Genomic DNA, 24782 nt, shown 5'->3' with positions numbered 1-24782 from the left:
CAGCCAAGCCTGGGTCCACGGCACTCTAACCTGCATTGCACGACTTTCTAAGTTGGTCTCCGGCGACGTGGGACTCCTTTGTGCAACTTCGGCGAGCACCGTTTCACGCATCCTTGTAGTGCCTGTTTCTGGCACTTCTCCGGGTACTACCTGCTTCAGTGAGGGCTCTTTGTCTTGCTCGACGTCCCCTCTCTCTTCAGGTCCAATTGGTGACCTCCTGGTCCCTCCTGGGCCCCAGCAGCGTCCCAAAACACCAAACGCACGATTTGCGTGTAGCAAGGCTTGTTGGCGTCCTTCCGGCGGGAAAACACTTCTGCACGACTCTCCAAGGCGAGAGGGATCCGTTCACCAAAGGGGAAGTCTCTAGCCCTTTTCGTTCCTGCAGAAACCTCAGCTTCTTCTGTCCAGTTGAAGCTTCTTTGCACCCGCAGCTGGCATTTCCTGGGCATCTGCCCATCTCCGACTTGCTTGTGACTTTTGGACTTGGTCCCCTTGTTCCACAGGTACCCTAGATTGGAAATCCACAGTTGTTGCATTGCTGGTTTGTGTCTTTCCTGCATTATTCCTCTAACACGACTATTTTGTCCTTAGGGGAACTTTAGTGCACTTTGCACTCACTTTTCAGGGTCTTGGGGAGGGTTATTTTTCTAACTCTCACTATTTTCTAATAGTCCCAGCGACCCTCTACAAGGTCACATAGGTTTGGGGTCCATTCGTGGTTCGCATTCCACTTTTGGAGTATATGGTTTGTGTTGCCCCTATCCCTATGTTTCCCCATTGCATCCTATTGTAACTATACATTGTTTGCACTGTTTTCTAAGACTATACTGCATATTTTTGCTATTGTGTATATATATCTTGTGTATATTTCCTATCCTCTTACTGAGGGTACACTCTAAGATACTTTGGCATATTGTCATAAAAATAAAGTACCTTTATTTTTAGTATAACTGTGTATTGTGTTTTCTTATGATATTGTGCATATGACACTAGGTGGTACTGTAGTAGCTTCACACGTCTCCTAGTTCAGCCTAAGCTGCTCTGCTAAGCTACCATTATCTATCAGCCTAAGCTGCTAGACACCCTATACACTAATAAGGGATAACTGGGCCTGGTGCAAGGTGCAAGTACCCCTTGGTACTCACTACAAGCCAGTCCAGCCTCCTACATTGGTTGTGCAGTGGTGGGATAAGTGCTTGAGACTACTTACCACTCTTGTCATTGTACTTTTCATAAGAGAAAAATATACAAAACAAGGTCAGTGTACTGTATATACACATAGCCAAAAAGTTTTGCATTTCCTCTTTTCACTCTTTTCTAAGTGCTGAAAAGTACTCCTAAACTTTCAAAAAGTTCTTAAAAGTTTAAAAAGTTTTTTTCTGTCTTTCCAAAAAGTTCTAAAAACTTTTGTCTCTTTCTCTATCACTTTAACTCTCTCTAAAAAATGTCTGGCACAGGCCAAAGTGTTGATCTGTCCAAACTTGCATATGACAACCTTAGCTGGAAAAGAGCAAGGAGTCTCTGTATAGAGAGAGGTTTGAGTGTAGGGAAGAATCCTGCCTTGGAACTGTTAATTAACATGCTTAGAGAACAGGATAAGGCCAGAGGTGGCCCATCTGTTGAAAAAGTACCTAATAGTTCCCAATCTGATTCAGGGACTCCCCCAGGAAAAGATTCAGGAAAGAAACTTCCTAGCCTGCCCATTACTAGACAATCTAGCATAGATGGTAATGATGATGAGCCACACCAAAGAAATAGTGTTGTCTCACATCATAGCAAAAGCATTTATTCTCACCATACTGGTAGTAATGTTTCTGTAAACCAAGCTGTTAAGTTGGCTTCTGTAAGGGACAGGTCTCCTTCTGTTCATTCCCATCATAGCTCTGTTTCTAGAAATGTCCCTCCCACCAACCCTGATGACAGAATGTTAGAAAGGGAACTCAATAAGTTGAGGGTGGAACAAACCAGACTGAAGCTTAAAAAGCAACAGCTGGATTTGGATAGACAGTCTTTTGAATTAGAGAAGGAAAGACAGAAGTTGGGTTTAGATACCCATGGTGGCAGCAGCAGTATTCCCCATAGTCATCCTGCAAAAGAGCATGATTCCAGGAATCTGCACAAGATAGTTCCCCCTTATAAGGAGGGGGATGACATTAACAAGTGGTTTGCTGCACTTGAGAGGGCCTGTGTTGTACAGGATGTCCCTCAAAGGCAGTGGGCTGCTATCCTATGGCTATCATTTAGTGGAAAAGGTAGGGATAGGCTCCTTACTGTGAAAGAAAATGATGCCAATAATTTCCAAGTTCTTAAGAATGCACTCCTGGATGGTTATGGCTTAACCACTGAACAGTACAGGATAAAGTTCAGAGAGACCAAAAAGGAGTCTTCACAAGACTGGGTTGATTTCATTGACCATTCAGTGAAGGCCTTGGAGGGGTGGTTACATGGCAGTAAAGTTACTGATTATGACAGCCTGTATAACTTGATCCTGAGAGAGCATATTCTTAATAATTGTGTGTCTGATTTGTTGCACCAGTACTTGGTGGACTCTGATCTGACCTCTCCCCAAGAATTGGGAAAGAAGGCAGACAAATGGGTCAGAACAAGGGTGAACAGAAAAGTTCATACAGGGGGTGACAAAGATGGCAATAAGAAGAAAGATGGTGAAAAATCTCAAGATAAGCATGGGGATAAGGGTAAAACCAAAGATCCCACTTCAAATCTTAAACACTCTTCAGAGGGTGGGGATAAAACAAATTCTTCCTCTTCTTCCCAACCTGCACACATTAAAAAGCCTTGGTGCTTTGTGTGTAAAAATAGAGGCCATAGGCCAGGGGATAAGTCCTGTCCAGGTAAACCCCCTGAGCCTACCACCACTAATACATCAAGCTCTAGTGCCCCTAGCAGTAGTGGTACTAGTGGTGGGACTGCTGGCAACAGTCAAGCAAAGGGTGTAGTTGGGTTCACTTATGGGTCCATAGTGGAAACTGATGTCATCAGTCCCAAGACAGTTTCTGTCACACCTAGTGGCATTGGCCTTGCCACACTGGCTGCTTGTCCCCTTACAATGGATAAGTACAGGCAGACAGTTTCAATAAATGGTGTTGAGGCCTTGGCCTACAGGGACACAGGTGCCAGTTTCACTTTGGTGACTGAAAACCTAGTGCACCCTGATCAACACATCATTGGACAACAGTATAAGATTATTGATGTCCATAACTCCACTAAGTTTCTTCCCTTAGCTATAATTCAGTTTAGTTGGGGTGGAGTTACTGGCCCTAAGCAGGTGGTGGTATCACCTAGCTTACCTGTAGACTGTCTCTTAGGTAATGACCTAGAGGCCTCTGGTTGGGCTGATGTAGAGTTTTATGCCCATGCAGCCATGCTTGGCATCCCTGAGGAATTGTTCCCTCTCATTTCAAGTGAAATGAAAAAGCAAAGGAGAGAAGGCCTGAAAACTCAGGATCCCTCTCCATCAACAGGTAAAAAGGGTATCACAGTATCCCCTAACCACCCTACCATTCAGGATACTATTCCTGTGGTGGGAGAAACCTCTCCTGGGGTGGCACCTGTTCCAAGGGAATCATCAGCTGGCAAAGCTGGACTCTCTGAGGGGGAAGTACCTCTCTGTGGGATAACTAACATTGGTGAGAAAAACAGCACCATTTTAGTTAACATGGAGCATCCCTCCAACCCTCCCAGAGAAACTTTAGTGCAGAAACCCTGCACTACCTCACAACACTTAGGACAGCATCCCTGCCCTAGTGTGAAGCTCATAGGACAGCATCCCTGCCCTGCTCCAACTCAAGAGAAACAGCATCCCTGTTCTCTCTTCCAGCCAGATGGACAACGTTTTTGCCCAGCTATGGCTTTTCTGAGACAGCATCCCTGTCTGGCATTTCCATCACTACAAATAGGTTCAGTGGACAATTTCCACTGCTCTAAACTAAAACTTACTGATAGAAACTCTGAAAATACATCTTCACATTGTTGCTTAGCTAAAAAACTTCAAACAGGGTGGTTTACATCCCCACAGGGAAGTAACCATATAGTGGATGATAAAGGGAGTAACCAGTCTATTGCAGAGCTACTCTCTACTTATCACCACTTAGACAATAAAGTCTCAACTGGCCAAGGTTAGCCTTATTGTCCTTCGTTTGGGGGGGGGGGTTGTGTGAGAAGGTAGCCTCTTTCTAGCCTTGTTACCCCCACTTTTGGCCTGTTTGTGAGTGTATGTCAGGGTGTTTGTCACTGTTTTCACTGTCTCACTGGGATCCTGATGGCCAGGCCTCAGTGCTCATAGTGAAAACACCATGTTTTCAGTATGGTTGTTATGTGTCACTGGGATCCTGCTGGTCAGGACCCCAGTGCTCATAGGTTTGTGGCCTATATGTATGTGTCACTGGGACCCTGTCACACAGGGCCCCAGTGCTCATAGGTGTGCATGTGTATGTTCCCTGTGTGGTGCCTAACTGTCTCACTGAGGCTCTGCTAACCAGAACCTCAGTGGTTATGCTCTCTCATTACTTTCAAATTGTCACTAACAGGCTAGTGACCAATTTTACCAATTTACATTGGCTAACTGGAACACCCTTATAATTCCCTAGTATATGGTACTGAGGTACCCAGGGTATTGGGGTTCCAGGAGATCCCTATGGGCTGCAGCATTTCTTTTGCCACCCATAGGGAGCTCTGACAAATCTTACACAGGCCTGCCACTGCAGCCTGAGTGAAATAACGTCCACGTTATTTCACAGCCATTTTACACTGCACTTAAGTAACTTATAAGTCACCTATATGTCTAACCTTTACCTGGTAAAGGTTAGGTGCAAAGTTACTTAGTGTGAGGGCACCCTGGCACTAGCCAAGGTGCCCCCACATTGTTCAGAGCCAATTCCCTGAACTTTGTGAGTGCGGGGACACCATTACACGCGTGCACTACATATAGGTCACTACCTATATGTAGCTTCACCATGGTAACTCCGAATATGGCCATGTAACATGTCTATGATCATGGAATTGCCCCCTCTATGCCATCCTGGCATTGTTGGTACAATTCCATGATCCCAGTGGTCTGTAGCACAGACCCTGGTACTGCCAAACTGCCCTTCCTGGGGTTTCACTGCAGCTGCTGCCAACCCCTCAGACAGGCATCTGCCCTCCTGGGGTCCAGCCAGGCCTGGCCCAGGATGGCAGAACAAAGAACTTCCTCTGAGAGAGGGTGTGACACCCTCTCCCTTTGGAAAATGGTGTGAAGGCAGGGGAGGAGTAGCCTCCCCCAGCCTCTGGAAATGCGTTCTTGGGCACAGATGTGCCCAATTCTGCATAAGCCAGTCTACACCGGTTCAGGGACCCCTTAGCCCCTGCTCTGGCGCGAAACTGGACAAAGGAAAGGGGAGTGACCACTCCCCTGACCTGCACCTCCCCTGGGAGGTGTCCAGAGCTCCTCCAGTGTGCTCCAGACCTCTGCCATCTTGGAAACAGAGGTGCTGCTGGCACACTGGACTGCTCTGAGTGGCCAGTGCCACCAGGTGACGTCAGAGACTCCTGCTGATAGGCTCCTTCAGGTGTTAGTAGCCTTTCCTCTCTCCTAGGTAGCCAAACCCTCTTTTCTGGCTATTTAGGGTCTCTGTCTCTGGGGAAACTTTAGATAACGAATGCAAGAGCTCATCCGAGTTCCTCTGCATCTCCCTCTTCACCTTCTGATAAGGAATCGACTGCTGACCGCGCTGGAAGCCTGCAAACCTGCAACATAGTAGCAAAGACGACTACTGCAACTCTGTAACGCTGATCCTGCCGCCTTCTCGACTGTTTTCCTGCTTGTGCATGCTGTGGGGGGTAGCCTGCCTCCTCTCTGCACCAGAAGCTCCGAAGAAATCTCCCGTGGGTCGACGGAATCTTCCCCCTGCAACCGCAGGCACCAAAAAGCTGCATTACCGGTCCCTTGGGTCTCCTCTCAGCACGACGAGCGAGGTCCCTCGAATCCAGCGACACTGTCCAAGTGACCCCCACAGTCCAGTGACTCTTCAGCCCAAGTTTGGTGGAGGTAAGTCCTTGCCTCACCTCGCTGGGCTGCATTGCTGGGAACCGCGACTTTGCAGCTACTCCGGCCCCTGTGCACTTCTGGCGGAAATCCTTTGTGCACAGCCAAGCCTGGGTCCACGGCACTCTAACCTGCATTGCACGACTTTCTAAGTTGGTCTCCGGCGACGTGGGACTCCTTTGTGCAACTTTGGCGAGCACCATTTCACGCATCCTCGTAGTGCATGTTTCTGGCACTTCTCCGGGTGCTACCTGCTTCAGTGAGGGCTCTTTGTCTTGCTCGACGTCCCCTCTCTCTTCAGGTTCAATTGGCGACCTCCTGGTCCCTCCTGGGCCCCAGCAGCGTCCAAAAACGCCAAACGCACGATTTGCGTGTAGCAAGGCTTGTTGGCTTCCTTCCGGCGGGAAAACACTTCTGAACGACTCTCCAAGGCAAGAGGGATCCGTCCACCTAAGGGGAAGTCTCTAGCCCTTTTCGTTCCTGCAGAAACCTCAGCTTCTTCTGTCCAGTCGAAGCTTCTTTGCACCCGCAGCTGGCATTTCCTGGGCATCTGCCCATCTCCGACTTGCTTGTGACTTTTGGACTTGGTCCCCTTGTTCCACAGGTACCCTAGATTGGAAATCCACAGTTGTTGCATTGCTGGTTTGTGTCTTTCCTGCATTATTCTTCTAACACGACTATTTTGTCCTTAGGGGAACTTTAGTGCACTTTGCACTCACTTTTCAGGGTCTTGGGGAGGGTTATTTTTCTAACTCTCACTATTTTCTAATAGTCCCAGCGACCCTCTACAAGGTCACATAGGTTTGGGGTCCATTCGTGGTTCGCATTCCACTTTTGGAGTATATGGTTTGTGTTGCCCCTATCCCTATGTTTCCCCATTGCATCCTATTGTAACTATACATTGTTTGCACTGTTTTCTAAGACTATACTGCATATTTTTGCTATTGTGTATATATATCTTGTGTATATTTCCTATCCTCTTACTGAGGGTACACTCTAAGATACTTTGGCATATTGTCATAAAAATAAAGTACCTTTATTTTTAGTATAACTGTGTATTGTGTTTTCTTATGATATTGTGCATATGACACTAGGTGGTACTGTAGTAGCTTCACACGTCTCCTAGTTCAGCCTAAGCTGCTCTGCTAAGCTACCATTATCTATCAGCCTAAGCTGCTAGACACCCTATACACTAATAAGGGATAACTGGGCCTGGTGCAAGGTGCAAGTACCCCTTGGTACTCACTACAAGCCAGTCCAGCCTCCTACAGTTATGGTATACGGTTCATCCTTAGTCTCTTTACCTGTCCGCTTTTTCAATGGTTTAGAGATAATTGAAAAGTTGGGTATCCACTGACGACAGTATCCAACCATTCCCAAAAACATCCTGACATCTCTCTTTGTTGTCGGGGGGGGTTCATCTGCAAAATAGCTGTCACCCTTTCCCTTGATATTCTCCTGGATCCTTTTTCAATCAAGTGTCCTAAGTACTTCACCTCTTTTTGACAGTACTGCAACTTCTTTGGAGAGACTTTATGTCCATTCTTTCCCAAATGGTTCAATAGGGCAATTGTGTCATACCTGCAGTCATCTTTTGTTCTGGACGCAATCAGTAAGTCGTCAATGTCTAGTGACTCCAAATCCTTCTTCAATATCTGATTGAAGATGGACGGTGACTCAGAAAACCCTTGAGGAATTCTGCACCAACTGTACACCTTGTCCAGGAATTTGAAACTGAATAAAAACTGGCTGTCCTCATGAAGAGGCACCGAAAAGAAGGCTTGTGACAAATCTACAACGGTAAACCATTCTGCATCACACGGAACCTGGAACATAATCACTGCTGGGTTCGGCACTATAGGGCAACACTTTACCACATTCTTGTTTATTTTCCTTAAGTCCAGCACAATTCGAACCTTCCCACAAGGCTTTTTCAGTCCCATTATTGGTGAATTACATGGGCTGCTCAATACCTCTTTCAGAACTCCTTGCTTTACAAAATCTGCAATTATTTGTGACACCTGAATAAGGACATCTTGTGCAATGTGATATTGTGGTACCTGGGGAAACACTGCATTTGGCTTCACTTGTACTTTAACTGGTTCCACTCATTTTATCAATCCCACTTCCTTTCCTGTCAAATCCCACATTTTCTCTGTCACTGTTCCTTGTAACTCAACTGGTAAGTCAGTCACTGTAAGCATCGGGAACAAGGTTATCAAAGGGTAGTCTTCATTTGCGGTCTCTGTTTCTGATTCTGTAAACTGCCCATCATCCCCCTCATCATCACTGTTTGTCTGCACCTCAATTCCATCATTAGAACAGGTAATCAAGCATTTCGTCTTACACAATAAGTCTCTTCCCAGTAGGGACATGGGACTTGAATCACAGACTACAAACGTATGCAGTCCCTGAAAGTTGCCAATCTCAACTTGCACCGGATCTGTGATCGGATTTGTCAAATACTGGTTTGCTACTCCTACCACTCTTATGGTACGCCCTGAAAGTGGCAATTTCGGAACCTCTGCACTTCTGACTGTAGAGCGTGTAGCTCCTGTGTCAACCAAAAAGGAAATCTTGTGACCCATTACCTTTCCCTCTACATAGGGTCCCCTCTGATCTACTTCTAGGGATGCTGCGAGCCTGCACTCCTCACTGTCTGAACTGTCATCCGACCATTCCTCATTCATTCCGTCTTCACCACGCAATAGGAATTGCTGTACTGTATTATTTTGGTTCAATACTTGACCTGTGACCTGCTGAGGAAGCATCACCTGTTGCTGTCCCATTGGAGCTATTGATAATTGCATTTGCTGTCTAGGTACCATAGGAACCTGCTGTTGTACTTGCTGCATTTGTACTGGTTGAACATGCAACATTTGCATTTGCTGAATGGGTTGTAGCCCCTGCATCTGAACCATGTTATTTTGGAAGTTTGGATTTTGACTTCTCAATTTTGGACCTCTCACATTTTTAAATAAACCGACATTTGTGCTTTGTTGAACGACACCATCATGCACCACATTCGGGCATTCCCGCTTCCAGTGCTCCATGCCCCCGTACGTGTGACATGGTGACATCTTTTTTATCCCTTGTATGTCATTTTGAACCACAATAGTATTCAAGTCTGGACCGCGATTCACAAAACCTCGACCTCGGCCTCTCGGTTGCGCCTGAAACACACCATTCCCCTGCGGTTGTTGCTGTACCATCTGCTGGATTCCATTCCCTTGCATACCTGCCTATGCTGCCCTTATCTGCATCACCATCACTTTCTCTTTCAACTTTCTCTGCTTCAGCTCAATCTCGTCACTACAGTATTTCGCATACTGCAACACCTCATCAATCGGCTTCGCTTGCCAACAGATCAACTGATTCTTAATCATCTGGCTAACCTCTGGTCTCAGGCCTTCAACAAATCTAAACACAAGATGGTTCATGTCTTTCGGCTCAAAAGTTTCAGTACCACTGTAATGTTTGAACGCTTTCAACAACCTCTCATAGTAAGCATGTATCGATTCTTTAACCTCCTGTGAGGTCCGATCGATTTTCTGCCAATCAGACACTTTCTGCTTCAAAAACTCAATCACTTTATGATAGTACTTCATCACCTCCTCAGAGGGTGCTCCGGTCACCTTATCTCTTGCCGGCTCCTGTGTTGGCCAGTCTACACCTCTCTTGCACTCAAGCCATACGTCGGGTGGGACAATAATCTCAAACAAGGTATTCAAGTCTTCCCAGAGACACTTCGCAAGCTTTTCAAACCTATCTGTTTGCTGATACCACTCTATCAGCTTCTCCCTTAACCTGGGATAGTCGTTCGTGAATGACAAAATGTCTCCTCTAGTCCACGGTACATGGACTAGAACCCCTCCAGCTGTTTCTCTCATCTGTAATATTTTTACCGTTCCGGTATCTGGTGAAGCTTTAGTTGGACTTGATCCCGGACTGTCACTTTTCTCCTTGTCTCTTTTCTTTGCCCATCTGCCTTCCCACTTTTCTAAGGCTCCCAGATCTGAGCACTTTGCAGTATTTCCTTTAGATGCGCTTTCATTCTGGCAGACCTCATGTGCTCGAAGTCCTTTGAGTCAAAGTCTAGCCTGTAGCTTCTTTTCAAATGTTTAGTATTCTCAATATCGATATTGTATTTGTCTGCCAGGTACGCCAACCTCTGATGTACCTTACCTACTTCTTTAGTGATTTTAGGGCACAGATATCTCAATTCTGCTTCTGTGTATGACTCTAATCGGTTTACCCCCATTGTTCCCTCCACTAATTCAGCAGCTTCCATGCCCAGTCTCACAAAGTTCAGGTACTCATCTTTTTCTGACCTTTCTGGCTTTTCTGCAGTGACTGTAGTCTTTTGTGAAGCATAAGTCTTGTCTAACCACTCATTTAACTGTTGCATCGAAAAACCTTGCAGTGAAATATTCCCTGCATGCATCATTGGCGACAGTGAAGCATTCGTACTTATTGTCTGCGGGATTAGCACACCTAGCCCTGCCTGTCTCATTGCCTCCAACGGGGCTCCAACTGGGCTAAAGTCTAACAAAGACCTTGGTCTTTCGATTAATTGCTCTCCCGTGGCCATTAACTGGGGAGTTCCTATGGACCCTCCACTTATTGCATCTTGGGTCATTACTCCCTGATCACACATGCCAGGCTTACCTTGCGCATACAATGTCACCGGCGGACCAACAGTAATTGGCAATAATATGGCAGCTGGTGTCTGACCTGGTCCCAAACTCCGTGGAGCAGCAGCTCCAAAAGTTTGATTCTCTCTAAGCCGGGGCAGGTACTAATGGAGGTCCTGATGCTGGATTATACCCTGGTATCAGCTGTTGCTGCGGCTGGGCAGCAATTGTGGAGTTGTCTCAAGCTGCACTAACCTTGATTTTGTATATATCGGGTCAGGCGGGACTATCAGATTTGTAGTAGTCTCTAGTACTGGGACGTCTGGATAGATTCTCTGTATCTGTGGTGGAGGTTGCAACGGTATCTGCATGTCTGGCGCAGTGGGTACACTGACACCATTCTGTGTCAAAACCGTATCACAAGAATGTACTGTATCGGTAACTCCCTTCTCCTGCGTCTGGTTCCCAGGACCCGCACTAGTGCTCGGGACATTGTCGCTTACCGCATAAGGTGGCGGGCGATCATGTACTATCTGATTTAGCAATTCTTCATCGTCTGAATCATCTTCTTCTATCCAAGATCTCTTAGTCTCTTTGGGTTTACTAGAGTCTTTGTCTGTCTTACATGTGGCTTTCTTTCCCTGCGTCTCATCTCCCTGTGCTATTGCTGGGAACAATTTGAGTCCGTCAACTATCCCTCGTCTCCACATTTTGCCTCAGCAAAAGTATTTTCTGCTCTTTTTATTCTCCTTTCGAATTTCTGCTGTCTTTGTTTAATAGCCATTAAATCCCAGACTGCTAATGCCTTGTACTGAGCCGGCCTCGGAGGTGGCTTTTGTACACTTAACATCCATCTCAAATTCTCTAGAACTCTCGTATTGAACGTTCCATGCTCCGGGAACGCCAAACATCCCTCCTTTTCTGTCAGTTTGCGCCACTGTTTCATCCATAAGCAAGGCGCGACACCCTTTTCCTCCATGACTATATAAGCTGGAGTACCTTCAGGCGGTGTAGGCTCCCCTTCACTCGCCATAATGTATGCGTCCCCTTTCAGAGCGCTCTTAAAAGCTTTGATAAAATTAATCTTTAAATTAGAAAGTGACTTTAATTCCTAGGACACTCTTCACCCACCTTTCTCAACCTATTGCCTCTCACGGACGGCAGCCAATCCATGCTCGACCCCTCGCGGCAACTGACCTATCTCAGCGCGGCACCACTGACGTCACACTCACACACTGCAGCTGACAAAGTCTTGCGGCTCGTCCGCCCCTCAGTAGATTCTCACCAAACTAATGCAAAATTACTGCGAGCACCTTTAACAACAGCAACAACAACTCAAATTTGCCGGTTTACTACAGGAAGGGTAACACATTTGCTTCAGAACTTTACAGAGATTTCACTTGAAGCCTCGGCCGCTACTCTCTCCTTCTTAGTTCCCGCACCCGCAAGCAGAATTCGACCCGCAAATCCTACTCTCGACTTGTCAATGGTTCGTTCTAGTGCACTATAGAACTCGCCAAATCTCCATCAAAGGTTTCACACATACCATTTTGACTCAAACTCGACTTGTCAACCACGCCCGATTGACCTAACTAAACCGCACAAATTACAACATAAACCCAAATGTCTCCTACACTTGTCAATATACTCCGGAGTCTTAGACCACGACGGGTCCGTACATTAACAACCAACCACGTGGATAATTTTGAGCACAAAGCGCCACACTCATATGAAGTACGCCGACTTCCCTACTCTCATACTGTGGAGTACGCCCACTCCTACTAAAACAACATCACCTGGCCTAAATACACACAAACCTCACAAATCACCTGCAAGACGCATAAGCTGAGCAAGCGCAAATCCTACACCACACATGCTAAAACGGCGAGAACATTCCCAACTCACTTAGGCAGGCTCCGAGATCCCAGGAAAGTCATGGTGAATTTAGAAACGCATCATATCTCCAATTTGCATTATCTCAGAAAAAACAATCTAAACAATAATTCTCCGTCCTAGGGCCCCAAAGGGCCAAACCATCTCTCTGCTACCAGAACTGGTAATGCGTCCCTTTATGATAATTTATTACACATCAGGACTCGTTTTAGGCCAATGAATCTTTTGACCCAGTTGAGAGACACCTTAGGACGAGATAGCTAATCAATATGTCAATCAATATGTCAATATTGTCATCAATATTTATCATAACAATACATTTCACTTTAGTCAAAGTCATCAATTGATTCAAGACACTACCATGACCTTGCAGTCATGAATAACCACATCAGTTTAGTAGAATTTTATGAAGTTTTATTCCCTATTGATTACAATTCTAAAAGCAAATGCGTCAATCTCAAAACCAGGAAACATAATAGCATAGTCACGATATGGCAACTTTGGTAAGATTTCATTAAGGCGAGAATCACAACCATCAGAACATAACACGGCGTGAACATAGATCAATTTAGCAGAGTGTCGATAACGCGTCAGTTCAACAAAGCATAGATTTAGACGTTTGTCTATTTGGGTCAGTTTAGTGAACACCTGTCCTAACCACTGATTAGCACTGGCATGTTGGACTTCATGCAAAACAATTTAGAACACCAATTTGGAAAACATCTAACTATGGTCTCTGTCAAAAGTAAGCAGTTGGTACCTAGAAAGGAAAAGCAAACAGATAAATCACAAATGCATTGTCATAATTTCCCTCCAAAGTTTAGGTCAGCGCGCAGGTTCAGTCTTCGTCTTCAGCACATCAGTTAATTCGCCATCAGTCTAACTCAGCTCTGGGGCAAATGGGCACTTCCCTCATAATGAGGTAAAGTGTAAATGGGCAAATCTAAGGACGTGGATGGTTCTAAGCGAACCAATAAGTCACCAAACAGAGTGACAAAGTTTCTGGATAAAATCAATAGCATTCCCTACCTAACTTTTCCCAATGACTCCCCGTGTCCTGGGTTTTTATCCCTTTTCCGTTGTACATTCCCCTAAAATGTCATTGGTCTTTGGTTATACCCCACTATCTTTAACCTATTAGAAAATGCATTAGGTCATTAATCTTTCACCCCATATTATTTTACAGACACTTCATTGGTCCACATGATTGACGTCTTCAGAGGTAGCACCTCCGGTATGATTTCATCCTTCTGTAATTCTTTGCACATCTTTTGGCCAGTAGCTCCATTGTCTTTACCGGTTTGGACGACCTTGTACATTACATTAATCTACACTGTTGCATTTTGTCTAATATCATTCTACAAGCAATGAAGAATTAGTGAGAACGGATCTGCTATAGTTACATTCAGCTTCTAGTTTGAAGAAAACAAGGGGTCATGTCGTTTTGCGACTCAGCATACTGCAAGATAGGAAAAATACAACAATATGAGAGCCAGGAAGCTAATCTTCGTCTCACGCTAACTTAAGGCCTACAAGGATTTCAGCACAATATTCAATAATACAATCATTAATAATTAGTATAAACTTATTCAGTATAACAATTTATAAACATTTTAGTCATTATTATTAGTCCACGTATACATTGGTGGCCACTCTCCGTGGTCACATTTCAAGTGCATGTTTAAGCAAAATTTACTACATCTGTTTCTATGCGGCATTATCACACATTCATTTATAAACATTTCATGTTAATATAGATTATATAAGCTACGCTCTCTCACAGCGAAATGCTCTTGGTAATGGTAATTACAAATGTGCTACTGTTCTGTGGTCCCAAGGTCCCCCGAAAAAATGTCACCTCACTGGTGTGGGTAGACCTAGTGCCAACAACAGAAAACAGCCCAAACCGCAGGCTGGACGCAGCCCATTTTTCCACCCAAAACTGACCCTCTTTTCCCAAAGAGGGTAGCTCCACATTTTGGGCCCTATTTCAGCTCGCACCTAGAGAAACCTAGCCAACCTGAACATGTTTGAAAACTATACACATAGGGGTATCGAGGGTTGGCTGACTTGCATGCCTCTCACCAAGTTTAGTTACCCAGAATCCCTTGCAAACCTCAAACTTTGACTACAAACATATTTCCTCACATAACTGGGATGAAAGTTCTAGAATCCATTGGGAGCCACAAACTTCTATCCACCCGGCATTCCCCCAAGTCTCCCGATAAAAATAGTATCTGACTTGTGTGGATAGCCCGTGACAGGAAATGGTCTAAAATGGAACATTGGCCTCAGCACATTTTCCACCCAAAAATGACCTTCTTTTCCCAAAGTGGGTAGCTCTAGATTTTGGAATCTAGCTCAGCTGTGACCTAGGAAAACCTAGCCAACCTGTACATTTTTGAAAACTAGACACCAACAGGTATCCTGGGTGGGATACCTTGCATGGCTTTCACCACGTTTAGATACTTAGAATCCCTTGCAAACCAAAAACGTTGACTAAAAAACACATTTTCCTTACATTTCTGTGAGGGAAAGTTCTAGAATCCCTTGGGAGCCAGTAACTTCCATCCAACCGGCATTTCCCTAAGCCTCCCAATAAAAACAGTACCTCATTTGTGTGTCTGGGCCTAGTTCCTGCACCAGAACAAATCAAACCAAGGACAAGGAGGGTCCCTTTGCGAGGACTCCCATTGACGTTAGTTTGATCAGCTCCTGTTGCGGACGCTAGATCCAGCCACACAAGTGGGGGAGAAACGCTGGGTGGTAGGAATATTCTGGTTCCTTTCTGATTCTGGAAGAATATGGCCCAGAAATCGAAGGAAAATGTCTGATGTTTGTCACATTTTGACGTTTGCAGGACATTGGGTATAAGGAAACTTTTGGGATCTATGAGAGGCATCCCACCCTGAACTCCCTTGGGTGTCTAGTTTCCAAAATACATAGAGTTGGTAGATTTTCCTTAGAAACAATGTACACCATGGCACAGAAAGACAGAAAAGACAAATATTACGTCGCAACCATTTATTCCTCAAGTACACACACATACTGGTTGGATTTGGCACAAGGGTGAGTGAACGTTCATAACATACAATTTTATGAACAAAAATTAAATGCACTATTAATAACTGAAAGGTCAAAAAAACTGAATCAATGACTCAACTTGTGAGCTGTAAAACTGCAACAAGGCACCAACCGCTTTATAGGCAAGTCACACACCTTTCATAAGTGACACATACAAGACCATTCACACCACCAGTTGCGGGCACATTACATTATAACACTCACATCAACAGAAAACGCCATTCAAAGGCCCATCACTTTCATATGCCCACATGACTGACACAGCAATCACACCAACTGGAGGCTGACAGAGTGTGTGGACTGGTGTTTGGCTAGCAGTGTGTGTAATGACCCGCAGCAAGTTGCTACTCACACATCAAATGCCAAATGCCAGCTCGCAGACAATGCCAACCAAGCACCAGCTCATGCACACCACCAGCCAAACGTCAGTCCATACACACCCCCAGCCAAGCACCAGTTCATGCACAACAGCCATGCACCAGTCCACCCACATCACTAGTCAAGCGCCAGTCCACCCACGCTGCAAACCAAACACCAGTCCACGCACACCACCATCTCATTTTTTAACAATAAAGAAAACACAAACCAATTGGAAGTAAATACAAAACTATAACCACAAATATAACTGCTCCAACTAAATACATCACACTACTGTCAACTGTGAAATCTGAACAAAAATTATAAAACCATTCAAACCAGTCAGTTTACTTTTACTCTCAAGGTTGCTCCTAAAAACTCCATTGTGTGTGGTAAAATTTAAAACATATGGGGGCACAAAGCCCTGGTTTAGAAGGAAACTTGGGGCAATACATACGACTCTCCTTCCACACACCTCCTTGCATACAGACTCTACATCTAGTACCGAGAAAGTCTTTCTTTTTTGGGAGTGGGAGGAATGTGATCAGCAAAGTGTTGATCTTTCAGTCTAGCTACATCCTCCACTACTCCAACTTTAGGAACATTTGCCTGTTCCACTACAACCGAGCTGCCTATCACAGACTGCTGAAACTGAACAAATGCCATCTTTGACTCCGGAGAACAATCCTTGAATACAACAAAAGCAATAAAGGTTGCTAAATGGAATAAATGGATAGCCAAATTCTTATACCAAATGTAAGCCTTTCGACAGCAGTGTAAGGTCCCAACCTCTGATCTACTCTATCAACTCCACCCATGTGCTTATTGTAGTCTAAAATGCGAACAGGTTTGTTCACTTCAGCAACCAGACCCCAAACAGTCACAGGTGAAGTACTTTCATCATGGATGGCAGTCAACATGCAGACATCTCTTCTGTCTGCAAATTTCACAGCTAGAGGTTCATCAGTATGCAAGACACTGCACTGTCTCCTTTCACGTTTTACAAACATGCTGTTTTGCATAACTTTATGGTTAAAACAGATTGTGTTATAAGGAACAGTATCCATTTTGAATAATTCCCTGAGCAATTGCACACCAGTGTTATCTACATATAAAAGGTAACCTTTGTTATAAAGTCATCCACCAAATTCCCACACGAGTTTCTCACTAAATCCAAAAGTGGAGAGACAACCAGGGTGGTCAATACTGGAAGCCCTACGAGTGTACACCCTAAAATAATAGACAAATCCACACCCTATACACGTATTAATTCTAGATTGTGAACTCTTGCTAGAAATATACTGCCTAAAAATCAAACAGCCCTTGAACAGGGCCAAAGACTCATCCACAGCTATTTCTTTCTTTCTTTCTGAAGATTGAACTACAAAGTGAGCAAGGACAGGCCAAATCATAAAAAGGTGGTCACAATGAGGGCGATATTGTGGCAATGCTGAAGCATTATCCACAAAATGCAGCATTCAAAGAAGAATCAAATACTGATCATGAGTCATGATTGCAGGGAATATAGCTTTTGCTATCAAGGGACTAGTAGACTAATATGAAGACAGTGACCGCTTCTTTATGAAGCCTATCTAAAAAGTTAAAACTAAGAACTTCAAGTCATCAAGATTTGTGGGACTCCACCGGCTAGCTCTAGAGTGGGGCTTAAGTCTGGCACTGTTGTCCCTGGAATACTGTTCAGCATACAAATTAGTCTTGTCAAAAATTTCATCCAAATTACATCATCCATAAACAACTGAAAGACATTTATAGGGAAAATGTTTTCAGTATTCACTCTACACCCTGGTGATACCACTAAAGGCAGGCAACGCTGACTGCACCATGTTTGGTGCAACCCAGAATTCAGCTCTTCTAATCGGAAGCCTTTCAGCCCCAGGCTGCAATCCAGATGCCCCATTCTGTATTATTGGCACATCAGTGCCCTCCCATAAAACAGGCACTTCCTCTGCACTGAGAGTGGCTTCATCATCAGATAATTCTGCTCAGACAGAACATTCACACCAGAATCTTACACTTCCTCCTCTGCCTCAGATGCAGAGTCAGTCTCATAATCATGGTCAGAGGAAGATTCGGAAAACATACCAGCAACCCGCTGAGCAGTAATACTGCTGCTAGCCATAATCCTAACTAATAAAAGTAACTTGACAAATAACAAGAACCAACACCGTGTGAAATAAGCAATAAGCAATAAACAAGGTGTGGCTTTATCACAAAGACCTATATACTCAAAACCAATACCACTCACTTGTCAGAGACAGCTAGATTCACCAGCACCTACTCTGCACAGACACAGCAAGCACTAGCCACCAAACAACACAATTCACAAAAATGCACAAATCCAAGAAGAATTTCACACACAATAAAACAGAAGCTAAATATGCTGCTATTATTACAACATTCACAATAAACACATCCATGCAGATGCATTACACTCTTTTAGAGAAAAAGAATACAAAAAACTTTTTCTTACCAAACACATGCAACTACACAACCTGCAGATCTACAAGTGCCAATACCACAAGCAGAAGTCACAGCAAATGAAATCAAAAGCTTTGCACTAGAATAAAAAGGAGAAATAAAACATTACAATCACAAATACAAATGATGACAAGAAATGAATCAGATAACATGATAAAACACTATCCATCACCACCAAAATGCCAAAAACATCACCAGTGAGAAGTCAGTCAACACACGCCATCAACATGAAGCCAGTCAACACACACCACCAGCAATATCCCCAGTTCAAACACACTGCCAGTCAAGCCCCACTCCACACACATCGCCAGATAAGTGCCAGTCCACACAGACAGCCAAGCAAGTGCCAGTCCACTCACACTGCCAGGCAAGCGCAATTCCACACACACCGCAAGCCAAATGCCAGAGCACAAAGCCAGTCAAATGTCAGCCAAACTCCAATTCACACACACAGAAACTTTCCCTGGTACCTAGTGGCTTTCTGGGCTAAAAATGTGGCCAATCTGCCCTCAGGCCAAAAGTATACCAATTAATTTCCCCACCAAAGGGCCCCATGGAGCCACTTCCAACATATTAAAGAGAAAATCCCTGGGCTTGCCCAAGGGGTCTCTTCCCACAAGTTTATCAAATAAAATCCTGGGTGTCTAGTGGGTTTTGACCATATTGGGCAAAAACATGGCCAAACCAGTCCCAGGGGGGATTGAGGGGGGTGACACGGAAAAAACATTTTCCCCCAGGGAAGTGACCCTTTCCCAAACGGTTGCTCCCTTATTTTGCACAAATTAAAAAATGCCTGGTGTCTAGTGGGTTTCGACCCCTCCCCCCCCGATCCAGAGGGGGCAGAATGGCCAAAAAACAGCTGATAATAGCCCACGAGGATGAAACACAGAAAAAACATTTTCCTTCAGGGGAGCGACCCTTTCCCAAGGGGTCACTCCCTTATTTTGCCCAAATAAAAAAATCTGTGGTGTTTAGTCAGTTTCACCCACCTCCCTGGTGGCAGATCAGAGGAAAAAAAACAGCTGATCTGCCACCCAGGGGGAGGCAAAACATAGGTATATTATGAATACCCTAGCCTAAAAGAATGGAAAAAATCCCTGGTGGTCTAGTGGATTGATTTGTGCTCCATGATCGCAGGCCTCACCTGCAATCGTAGAGCAAGAATCAACTGACAAAAGACACAGGGAGAAAGAAACAACTCCTTCCTTTCCCCCTGTGTCTGTTTTTCAAATACAAAAAAACCCCAACACCCAGGGAATGGCTTACCTTTCCCTCTCTCCACAGCGCTGGAAGCACAAATGGCTTCCAGCACGGTCTGCTGCATGTGATGACGTTGGTGTCCACTGTGTGTCCATCTCATCAGATTGCCAATAGAGCGGGTGAGGGTGGCAGCGGAAGCACTTTAGCTGCCATCCCAGGTGGAGGGGTTGTAATGGGTGGCCCACAGGGGGGATGCCAGGGCTTCCCCATGGGTGGGTGCGAGGATGGAACAGTTCCGTCCTCAGCACATGTCCACCATAGCTAGGGATGGAACCGGTCCATCATCAGCACGGAAGGGGTTAATCCCTTTTATTTTACATGTAGTTATGTTATTTGGAATGCAGAGAACATTTAATAGCGCTATATATGATGAAAAACATAATTGGTTGTTCCTAGCACTGTCTTAAATATAAAAAAAGACTTATTATACAGATACTATGTGCATCATGAAAATGCTTATCTTGGCTTTTGGGTCAGGCTAGATCCTTCACACTTCAGCTGTTTGGTGTAAAAGATATCACCAAGCCCCTAGTCACAGTAGAAGATGCAGGTCATTGACTGGGAAGTCCCTTGTGTCACACTTCAGCGATATTTTAAGTGCAGTAGACCAGGACAACTAGAACACTAGTATCTGTGTTTGTGGCACTTGTCTTTCCCTTCTGTTTTTCTAATACAAAATGCGTCCTCGCATCCACATTTCATACAAAAATGTTGTGCAAAAACAGCAGAGTGCCAGTTCACATAATTTCATGTAATTTTTTTAAAATTTTGCAAACTTAGACAGAAAGGAAATTATGTGAATTCCGCATATCCCTAATCTTGATTCCAATTGTTGGTGGGTTGTTAGACCTGTCAGACGTATGGTGGTCTACCTCTAAACGTTTTGCCTTCCTCCTCTTTTTTCCTGATCTCATTTTTGCTGCCTTAGGGCTCGGCATTTTACTACTACCAACCGGTGCTAAAGTACATTTGTTCTCTCCCTACAACATTGTAAAATTGGCTGTATCCAACTGCCACATTTAATTTACTTAAGCCCCTGTGCCCAGGGCCTGTGATTTAACTGCTACTAGTGGGCCTGCAGCAATGATTGTTCCACCACATCAAATAACCCTTTAAACATGCCTCAGGCCTGCTACTGCAGCCTGTGTGTGCAGATTTAAACTGCCATTTGGGCCGGCAAAATAAACATTTTGCAGACATAAACCTTCCTTTTTAATACATACAGGTCAACCATAGGGTAGGCCTAGAACACCCCAGAGGACAAGGTACAGTGTATTTAAATTGTTGGATGTGTATTTCTAAGTTTTCTTGGTAGTGAAAAACTCATACTTTTTTTTGTAAAGCTTACCTTCCCCATAGGATAACATTGGGTTACTTTATTCAATTTAAATCATGATAACTTTCAATTGGGAGCAGGTAGGCACTCCAAGATTGGTGTCTAAAGAATTACAATTAAGAGCCCTCTTTATTAGACAATGCAGATTTTTTGTCACAATTCTGAAAATACCATTTTTAGAAAGTTGCCATTTTCTTGTCCTAACCATTTGTTTCACACAGCCGAATCTTAAGTCACATGATAAGGTTTAGTTGACAGTTTGTCTTTGTGTATTGCTCCCAGACAGTCAGACAAAGGCAAAATAGTTATATTTTGGCGGGATGGGTCACTTTGAGTTAATGAGGGGAGGGGTTGTCACCTACCAAACTTACACATATCGCATATCAAAGATTCTGCCAGAGCACTCTCACAAAGGGATTGTCACCAATCTACTGTGGCCCCAGGCAATCTTGGGGCATGTGCAGAGAGGCAGGAAATTCCAAGCACCTCTGAAAGGCTGTAAACTTCTGTATGTTTGTCCTACTTCAAAGTAAGCACTAGGTATAGATATTGAACTTCAGACCGTAACTTTTCTAATCACTTCTGCATCTGTGTACTCTGCCAAAAAGAAGGACTGCCCAGCTGTGAAGTCTGCTGTGCTGACCTGCTTGTTACCCAAGGACTGCTTGGCTGCCAAGGACTGATGTTACGGCTCCAGGAACCAGCCTTCCTGGATGTGCCATCTCTATGCACTATGCAGGGAGCTGGTTGGGGTCTCGGGAGCCCTGGGCCTCTCCCAGAGCCCTCCACATGGTACTTGATGGGTGCTCCAGGTCACCCTTGGGGCGTCATCTATATTTAAGGCATGCCCTGGGAGACGTGGCCCCTGAAGCCATAATAAGCTTGGGGAGGGGAGATGCATTGCTCTACTTGTCTTTTCAATAAAATATGACCCCAGGGGATGTTGACTCTGGGGCCTATGAAGGCTCGGGGAGGGGGCTGCACTGCCTTCCTCCCCTTTTAAATACCATAGGACCATGGGGGATGGGGGATGGGGGATGGGGTCCCCAGGGCCCAGGAAGGCTTTGGGAGGGGGCTATTAGGACCCTCAACTTTTTTATTGGCTTTGGTCAAGGGTGATGGGGTCCCTGGGGCCTGTTAACTCTTGGGAGGAAGGCCGCACACCACCTCCCCTTTTTTGGTTGTATTTGGCCCCAGGACATGAGGCCCCAGGCCTCTACAGGCTTAGTGAGGGGTGCTACATGCTTAATATATATGTTTTGGTCTGGAGGATGGGTTTCCCGTGGCCGAAAGACCAACCCTACACTGTCGCCAAAGGCTGTGCATAGCATCGGGTTGGCAGCCTGAGGGGTGGGGTTGTCTGCCTTCAGGCCAGGCCCTGCCGTTAACTCCGCACTGCACATGGCCGAAAGCTGTGCGCACCATGAGTTGACTGCCTGAGAGGATGCTGGCCCTGCAGACAACCTGTCGCTGCACACTATCAAAGGCCAGGCACAGAGTGGTGTTGGCTGCCTGCGTGTGGCTTCGGAGCAGGCCAGGCCCTGTGGCTAACCCATCACTGCACAAATGTAAAGGCCATTTGCAGTGTGGGTTTGGCTGCCTGCAATGGCGTCAGTCATGGTCCCTGTGGCTAGCCTCTCAGCGCTCAGTCAAAGGCCATGTGCAGTGTGGGGCTGGCCACAGGCCCTGTAGCCAACTCCCTTGCTGCACACAGCTGAAGGCCATGTGTATCATGGGGTTGACTTCCTGCAGGGTGTTGGAAGCAGGGCCAAAGGCCCTGCATGGCTGGGGGTTCCCTATGGTTACACAATATTACTTTACATTAAAAATAATTTAAAATTCACTAAAAAAACTAGGGTTAAAGAAACATTATAGTTAGGTGAAATGTTCAGCAACAGTGTAGTGCTTTAAACTAAAAAGACAAAGAAATTCACAAATTATAGGTGTAACTGCCTCAAGTAACTCATGCCCTAATGTAACTTTAACTCACGCCCTCACTATGCACTGCTAATTACCCCCAATATTACATCACTCATAACATCTTCTGTGATATCATTGATAACATCACTGCAACATTTGCAATAAAATTATTTATGAGAAAACTGTGCGTGGCTGGGACACGAGCTATAGTTACCTCAAAACATGAATTATATTTATTTGAGGTAACTATAAATGTAACTGTGAACTTCTGATCTTTTTTAGGTTGTTACTGAACGTTTCACCTAACTATACCGTTACTTTAACCTTCGCTTTCTTCAATGTGTGTGTGAATATGTATATATATATATATATATTTATTTATTTATATATATATATATATATATATATGTATATATATATATATATATATATATATAATATACACTGAAAAGAAAAGAAAAAAAAATGTATATATAGATATACATACATACACACACAGCCGGGGCTCCTCTGCAATGGCGGAGGAGCATAGCCGACTTGGCTCACAGCTCGCAGCTGAAAAATAAAACAATATTTTAATGTTGTTTTATTTTTCAGCTGCTGGCTGAGCAGGCTGTGCTGGCTGTGAGCGGGGAGGGGCGGGGCTGGATCATGGGAGGGAAGAGGAGGAATAGAGTGGAGTGTTCTTAAGTGTGCATGTCTGTTTGGCCGGCCTAAGACGGCTGTCCAAACAGACACGCGCTCTTAGGTGTTTCACCAACCCAACTGTATTTGACAGCCGGGTTGCAGATACAGCACAGACTCCCTGTGCCTGAGTGAGTGGCAAACCAGCCCGCTCAGGCCAATCCCCGTGCTGCTCTCATGCTTGGTAATAGCATGAGAGCAGTGCTGGGTTTTCAAAGGGAGTCTCTGAAGATGCTGGGACTGCTGGGACCAGGAAGAGGAGCGCAAGGAGGCTGGCAGCACCAGGTAAGTTTTTTTTTTTTATTAGTAATCCCCCATTCCTTCACGTGCGCTCCCCAGCGCCCCTTTCACCCGCCCCACTACTTTTAAATTGCATCAGTCGCCACTGTGTATATAAATAAATTTCCAATGTATGTGGATTGAAGAATAGTAAATCTATACTTCGTATATGCACTTACCTTCATAATATTTTAGTCCACGACATTTGGACCCTGATATTTTGTCTTCGGTGTTCTGACATACAAACTCCCTTTGCACATGTGAGAGTTAAGCATCATAACATGAGGCTTACCTGTCAGTCACTTGTACCATGTGCACAGGTCACACTGACAAAGGTCTTATCATTATAAGACATGACAAGCAGAGATTGGTACATTGTTTTCATGCAAATGAAATGCAAGATATGTGAAGAGGTACAGACCCTGTGGAAACTGAATCCATAACAGTTATCACCACTTGCCCAGCATACACACATACCAATGCACGCCATCTCAGCTGTGCTTTAAGCATGGCAATTGGCTAGTCTCCTGTAAATACAGAATCTGTTTTTCTATCTGTGAGTATGCATAAGTGCAGGCACTAGTCTTCACAATGTTTGCATTTCCATCTCTACAATGGCAAGGCCAATGTGTGGGGGTGCTTGCAATTCAGGAGTGGCAGGTGGTGAGTCAGTTTAAATAACGTCCCTCCTACTTTATTTGGCAGGCATATTGCAATTGCAAATGAGGAGCCATGGTTTGCAGTAGCCTGTGACGCATCTGGTCGCACCTTTTCTTGTGATTTTGCATTGTTG

General features: G+C 44.8%; 1 protein-coding gene across 1 annotated transcript in view; it reads left to right on the top strand.

Moving 5' to 3' along the window:
- Positions 1-24782, top strand: part of CRB1 (crumbs cell polarity complex component 1) — an 829565-nt gene that overhangs the window by 559146 nt on the left and 245637 nt on the right. The gene's annotated exons all lie outside the window — the stretch shown is intronic.

This window comes from Pleurodeles waltl, chromosome 4_2 (assembly GCF_031143425.1).
Source record: "Pleurodeles waltl isolate 20211129_DDA chromosome 4_2, aPleWal1.hap1.20221129, whole genome shotgun sequence".
Classification (NCBI taxonomy): domain Eukaryota; kingdom Metazoa; phylum Chordata; class Amphibia; order Caudata; family Salamandridae; genus Pleurodeles; species Pleurodeles waltl.
The sequence above is the reverse complement of the archived record's forward strand: the minus strand, read 5'-3'. Positions and strand labels throughout refer to the sequence as shown.